At 44.0% G+C, this 6,000-nt stretch overlaps 1 long non-coding RNA gene across 1 annotated transcript in view; it reads left to right on the top strand.

Moving 5' to 3' along the window:
- Positions 1-1,108: 1,108 nt before the first annotated feature.
- LOC144123071 (uncharacterized) overlaps positions 1,109-6,000 on the top strand; it is a 12,264-nt gene continuing 7,372 nt past the window's right edge. Inside the window, exons 1-3 of the long non-coding RNA XR_013312997.1 lie at positions 1,109-1,134; positions 3,263-3,292; positions 5,377-5,406. This is a non-coding gene — a long non-coding RNA (uncharacterized LOC144123071). The remainder of the gene's footprint in view (positions 1,135-3,262; positions 3,293-5,376; positions 5,407-6,000) is intronic.

Genomic DNA, 6,000 nt, shown 5'->3' with positions numbered 1-6,000 from the left:
TCGAAGGAGGGAAAGAAAACTTCCGTAGGCGAAGCGTCGAGTGCAGGAATCGGCGTTCTGAAGGCATCTACGCCGAGACACGACGAATTGTCATTCTTATCGTGATAGAGAGCGAAATCAATGAGCTGGACGGCACCGAGGCACAAATCGCGACGTTCTGGTGAAGCACATGTAAACGGACTGGTCACAAACAATGCGGTAAGTCCAGCCGGATTGGTGACTACATCGTAAGATAGGGGCAGGTACTTGCAGCGCATAAAGAGAGAGGGGCGATGGGGAAAATAGAACTTTACCTTCACGAACAAAATCAGAAGCGATGAGCATAATTAACGACGGCATGCAGGCAGGTCAGCGTTCGGTAACGACGGATATGGCAGAAGCACCAGAAAGGGCGTAGCGCAATCGATGACTGCACTATGGAGTGAGAGTTAGTCCCAACCCAAGATGTCATGAGAACTGGTTTGATAAAATGGATTCAATGACTTGGACAATCAACTGATTGAGTATATTGCAGGGATTGTGTTCTCATAATGCACAGATGATGGAACGAGCAAAACTGATGTAGGACAACAGGGAGGCACAAACACAACACCGCTGGACTTGCAACTCCAGCAGGGCTGTTGTCGTGCGAACACTGACAGAGCAGGGTCCACAGGATCCTGCTCTGTGCGATGGCAGTGCGGCTAGTCTAACACCGGTCTTCTTGTTCAGAGTCATTTCAATGAGTGCACATGTATCCACACTGCTGATAAAAACCACGTACCACACCGGTCTTCAAATACTCTGCCTCGAACTTGTTGGCTTACACCGCTTAATTTTTCACTGAAGGCAGTGGACAAAGAAAAGGCCCGACGTTGTGCAGTCCCTTATGGGACTGCCAACGATGTGGACTAGCAGTTGCTGCCCAAGCGTTTGGTTTTTACTTTCACCAATCGAAATCAATAAATCCTGTTGACACTCATGGGATCAGTTTCGTGCCAGTTTTGACTGCTTTGTTACAGCTTTTGTGCACCTCTAGTCGATTCATTCTAAAATTATGACTTTTTGAATGGTAATTTGTTTTACTATTTATGGATCTCAGAGCCTGAATACTTTATTTTTTTGCAGGCCCAATGACACACACAACAACTGATGGTACGGTTTTCCTTGTGTACTAAAAATTTCGTTGCTCCAATGCTGCAGCGCTTTGAATGTCATATATTATTATCATCCCAGCACTGTAAAGAAAGAGGGTAATACCTACGAGCTATATTGATAAGCATGATTTCGCTTGTGACCAGTGTTGTTGGTACTAGGACGGAAAGAAGTGTTGGTCTGTGCAAAGTCAATACGAACTGAACAGAGATTAAACAGCGAGGTACACGGGGAAGGTCCCGCATGCTGTACTGTGACACATGTGCTCATGCTCATCCTGTTATACCACTTGAAGTAAGGAGTGACATGAAGCATACTGCCGTTTGCTCAAAACGGCATAGCGAGAACAGAAAATAACCAGTATCGAAATAGCCTGAGAAGCAAAAAAAAAAAGGGCGGCCGAGAGAAAGTCCGGCACCAAGCTCACATTTCAAAGAAATACAGGGACATGACACTTTTTAGTGAAAACTCTTCCCGTTCCGCTCGTGACAGCCGGAAGGAAAATGCACGAACGGACCTGTAAAATGTGCAGACCGTGCAAGCCGCATATGCGCGTGTCCATCACTCGCCAATGCCAAACTGCCGAGAGCGGATGGCGTGTCCAGCTATCGTCGATGTTAGAAGCAGCGCACTGTTGCTGGAACAACTTGGCGGCCGATGCGTACAGGTGTCAAAGAGAAAGGACTCTTTTAACCAAGTTTTACAGTCCACGCAGACGGGAGTATATTCCCAGGCCAAACCAAGGTGACAGCCGGAAGGAAAATGCACGAACGGAACTGTAAAATGTGCAGACCGTGCAAGCCGCATATGCGCGTGTCCATCACACGCCACTGCCAAACTGCCGAGAGCGGGTGGCGCGTCCAGCTATCGTCGATGTTAGAAGCAGCGCACTTTTGCTGGAACAACTTTGTCACACCACAGCTACAGAACATCTAATTAGGTCACTGTCTTTGGAGCCATTTTTGGAGGTTTTGATAAAGACAAGAAAAAATAAGTGTCTGAACTACTCGTTGTCGTGTAGCTGGCGCCGAGAACTGCCTCCAGAAGCAGAGTTCTTCATGAACGGCACGTATGTTTCTGACGTTAAGACATTTACTGTATGCCCGACCTGGTTGCAGAGCATTTACATATGGTTCCCTGCGTAACACTGTTTCATGAATAACCGCGTAGAGACAGCCAGTACGCTTGTGCGAGCATGCTGCAGGGGATTTAATCAGTCGCTGGGTTGTGACTGTCATCTTTCTTTACGTGGTGAAGAGGTGCAAGACAAGTAAAAATTGCGTTGCCCACGTCACCTATCCCAGAACAGGCCTGGAGGTGCTGAAAGCAGTTAGGTGGATTTTCGTGTCAAAATACATGCCTGCGATTTTTGTTTTGAGCTTCAAATCATCCAGATGATGCCGTAATGTACGTCTAATGTATATATATGTCTCACCGCTGCAGAACTGTCATGCAATGCTTCAGTCTAATATGTATTCTGCTTATCCTGGGAACTTCCGTTCTTCAGTGATATAGCTATAACCGGCCCGTTCACTGTGCAATTCTTTTATGCTCTTCAGCAAGCATTTTAAAAGAAAGTGTAGATGTCATGTTCACACCTAATATGACTCGAAGTGATCATAAGATCAGATCTGGCAGCCTTTGCAATCTGAGCTTTCATGGTATTTAGACACTTTCTTATGCTTCGCTTTTAGAATTTATCTTACTATTACAGCTAAGAATGTGCATCACCATTTTTACTCTTCCTCCTTTTTCGTAGATTTGACAGTCTGTTTTTTCTCTTTCTCTAGTAATTTCTCTTGTACTTTTTGTTGTGCGCTAGTTCTGAATGGTCTTTCGCGTAGGCCGAAAATCTCAACAACCAAGTTTAGACGTCTGTAAACCTTAAATATACATCTGAAATATTTTTGAAAACATTGTACAAAAATATTACTTAATGCTCTGAAAGGTCACCTTTTGGTTTTTGCCTCAGAATTAACAACACTCAAAGCGCATGGAAACGTATTTTTGCGCAGACAGAAACAACGTGTGAAAAAAGATTATCAGGAAGTTCTTATTGTGACTGTCAAAAAGTTGCTGTATTCTTCTATACTGTTACCACAGTAATTTTTTCTCTCTTTCTTTACAGAAGACGAATTAACTACCAAGGACACTAAATGTAAGCTGTTAAATGATCTAAACACTTAAGTATGGCAGATAATTCTGAAAAGCAAGAAATATATGTGCATGTTACATAGCATGATTGCATGCAACAGAATGAATCACTGAACTGGGTCTAGTGACGCCATCTTACTTTCAGGACACTTCTTTTCACCTCGATCGCTTTTCGCCGAAAAATAGTCTATCGTCCTAATTTGTTGCAGAGTTAACTGTCAACTCATGACAATTAAGCGTCAGTTGTTCCGTAGTTTGAAGTTCTCACCACAGCCCAGGAGCTTTCCTAGGATGCTTTTCACCACACTTGGTCCTGGAACAAGCAAAAGTACAAAAAACAAGCTGACGCAGTGACACATATATGCACCCTGCATGAAACCTATAGGCATTTCTCTTGCGACTTTTCTGCATCACAGGTAATTTTAGCGAAGCAGATGTGGCAACAAAACCAATGCAGGCACATTTTGCATTAAAGGCACAGGCTATGTTTAAGTGATAAAGATAGATACGATGATTCACGAACACCTGACGTCATAAACGTGCTTCCATAAAATATTTTCTCAGGTTCATCAACAAAACAAGCAGGTAGTTTAAGTCATTAAAGGATAAAATCAGCAGAGAGCAAGGTCACAGGTGGTGCTTTGTTATATTAGTGAACAAATTGTTAGCTACACTACAGGGGCCATTTTTGTCTTTCTTTCGAAACCCACAGCTCACAGGTGTATTGTAGTGTAGTTGATATTTCGCCACGAATGACATATACTGATGTGTGGGACGTAGACTGACATTAGCGAGTCTACTGTTAGACGCTGCTTCAAAAAAGAAATAGGGTGGCTACAGAGCACCCGCCGTCGTAAGCTCTCATCTACATGATTGCAGCATGTTTACTCCTCCTTAACGCACAATGGGAAAAGCACCTATGAACCCCGTACAAGAGACCTCCTTAACTACCAATCGGAACATTCAAAGTCGTTGATGCAAAGCATAGACAGCTTGAGTTTTTCCTACGCTCCCAAAAAATCTTGGCCGCACAGTATGCATACCAGTTTTGAAAACCAATGTAATGGCTTGTCAGAAGCGCTCTACCCTTCATGACATCTGCTTTCAGTCGCCCAAAAGCTGCAAAGCAGATAGATTAAAATCAAAGTAAATCAGAATGATGTCACTAGATTCCTTATTGCCACACTTTTTCACGCAATCTTAAAAACATGTAAGCTCTGCCAAAGTTCAATTGAAAGGAAAAGTTTGCAGAACGAAGCATCAAAAGCAATTTGTTCCATGGGAAAAAGAAGGGGCAGAAAAACCAATGCAGATCAGTCTTGCGTCAAAAGCACAGGCTATCTAAATGACTAGTTTACATTAGCGCAAATATGACATCAAGCATGGTGTTAAAGGCAACCTAGCCTCTCTTTGCAAAACATGTCACATGTCTCATCCAGATTCGGTGCACTGATTTCTTAGGTTCCCATGCTTAACAACATGCGTATTAGAGAAGCTATTGGGGCCTACTGACACAGCAAATTCTTGTCCACTACGCGTCGATGTCTAGTTTGTACACAAGACTACGTATTGAAGCGGCTTTGATCATGTTGTCCTTGCAGAGAACTTGCATGAGTTTTCCTGTTTAAAACTACTGCGTGGGTGAAGTCGTACAGACCAGCGGTGCGATTCTAAAAATAGAGAGCACCAGCTTCATTTGACCGCTCACTTAGAACTGCTTTTCTACCAAGCCCTCGTGGATGAAGTGTTGCTTTACTATATGTCCTATCACAGCTTTTGCTAAAAATATCGCCCTTTGTATTCATTTTTTGAATTATTCCTCTTTTCGTCGCAGATTTGCCAAAACAAAAGTAGTTGTACAAGTTCATGCGGTGTCTCTGTCTTCTGTGCAAATTTCGCGTTGCCCTCTTTCACGTAGCCGAGACTTCTGAATCTAAATTCACGGCACCCCTAGCGCATTTAACCAGGTATTTTTTTGAAATAGATAAAAATGAAATCCATAGCAGCTACTTTGAAAGATGATGCAAAATAATTAATATTTGCTGCTGTACTGATCTCTGAGTAATTTTCTCCACTCTTATTTACCAGCAACACAGATAACCACGAAGACCACTGAAGGTAAGCGGTTGTGAAGTGTGGAAGTGCGCTCAGTGACAGCGGGAAATGAATGTGAAGTTATATAGTGCTGAAGTACGTAAATAGAAATGGTGCTAATGATTTCCCCAGATTTAGGGTTGCTGAATGCACAGAACGGGGCGAATAGAAAAACGCAGCTTGGGTATGCAATCTTCACGACACTGCATTCCAATGGAAGAGCACGTTTCCCATTAAAGGCACTGGCTATCTTTTGTTGAGGTGAATGTACGTGAGTGAGCAGGAAGACGTGACGTTTAAAACTCGCTTCAATGTCCCATGATAAGTATCCAGAGCACTTCAGGTTCATCCCGAGAACCCACCATCGTAAGCGCCCACCGGCACCGTAAGCAGCTAGGCCGGCAGCAGTGCGCCTGGTATTGTGAGCCGCCGCAAAATCTCCGTGCCGCATGATCTGGGAACCTATGTCGAGAGCGCCGCGCCACTAATAGCTGCTCAAACTACTCGCTAGACGCCATATGGGCCGGCGTTCTTCCGTGGAAACACCCCTGTTTGCCCATTACCCGCCCTTGACAGGGCCCACTCCCTGCATAGCAGCCAACCTCTTGATCCTTCCTT

The sequence above is a fragment of the Amblyomma americanum genome, chromosome 3, assembly GCF_052857255.1.
Source record: "Amblyomma americanum isolate KBUSLIRL-KWMA chromosome 3, ASM5285725v1, whole genome shotgun sequence".
NCBI lineage: Eukaryota > Metazoa > Arthropoda > Arachnida > Ixodida > Ixodidae > Amblyomma > Amblyomma americanum.
This window is presented reverse-complemented; position numbering and strand designations above follow the sequence as displayed.